General features: G+C 29.2%; 1 protein-coding gene across 2 annotated transcripts in view; it reads left to right on the plus strand.

Annotated features, from left to right (window-relative positions):
* Positions 1–1,203, plus strand: part of LOC116850184 (MORN repeat-containing protein 4 homolog) — a 125,517-nt gene that overhangs the window by 36,039 nt on the left and 88,275 nt on the right. The window lies entirely within an intron of this gene.

Here is a 1,203-nt window from a genome sequence, read left to right on the forward strand (position 1 = left end):
GTCTCTCAATCAAAGTGACAGTGATGCAGTAGATAAGATGAACGATACAAGAATCAGCCCAAGTAACAGACTCACGTCAAAATGACGTAAAAAACTGGTCATAACTGGTCGAATGACGTCAAGTGACTAAATAACGACGTCTTTAAAACGTCTTTTTTGTGACATCTTAATGACGTTTCTGTATAACGTCTTAAAAACGTATTATTGACGTTTAGAGACGTCATAAAACATCATTAAGTCGTCTAAAATATCGGTCTGTGACATTAGACTATCATTTTGACAATATTCTCACGATATTTTTGATTATTCCTTGGTTATTTTTGATCCTGAACTTACTTTGATTTGGATGTCATTTTGACGTAAGTTTGCTACCTGGGAGAGGTCTCAGGCTCGAATCTCAGTAATGCCCATACAGCACAGAAACTTGCAGCAATATTGCTACAACGTTACAAGATTGCATAATGCAGTGCAATGTTGCAGAGACTTTGCAGTGACATTAATTTACTTTAGCAATGTTACTTTAGCAATATTGCACCAATATTTAAAAAAATATTACGAATATATTTTATTTATTTACTAGTTATTTCTGCAATACTTGCAGAATAGTACTTAGAATAGCTCTCGTTAGTGGCAATCATTAATTTGTCTTATTGCATATTTTTTAGACTTCTTATACCGTTTTTTCGGAGAAAATACTTTCTTTAGATTTAATATTCATACTTCTTTAATTTTCTGGTTTTTCTTATTTCATTAAAATATTATATTCTTAAACGAAATATCATTTTATAAAATGATGAAAATAAAATTTATTTCGTTCAAGGAAACCATGTCATTTGAGGAAACAACACTATTGTTTTAAATAATATTTTTCAAAAGTTTCTCTCAAAATTTAATAATTCGATTTGTTTAATTTGGATTTTCTTGGATTTTTTAATTTATTTTGTTGGATTAATCATTATATCATTTTGTTAAAAATGTAAAAGTAATTATCACTGGTTCACTACATTATATCAATATTTATTGCATATCGAATGTTGCATGGGTTCAATATTTATCAGCAAATTATCCAATAAACAACAAGTAAAAACTGTGTAACTATTATTTGGTGTTTGCTAGGTATGTTATAATATACTGTGAACACTATAAGGATACATTATATATGCATCAATCGTAAGAATATCTTTGGAGTCATTGGGAATCGCC

This window comes from Odontomachus brunneus, unplaced genomic scaffold, assembly GCF_010583005.1.
Source record: "Odontomachus brunneus isolate Ranch 3 - 2012 unplaced genomic scaffold, Obru_v1 Obru_scaffold_135, whole genome shotgun sequence".
Lineage (NCBI taxonomy): Eukaryota > Metazoa > Arthropoda > Insecta > Hymenoptera > Formicidae > Odontomachus > Odontomachus brunneus.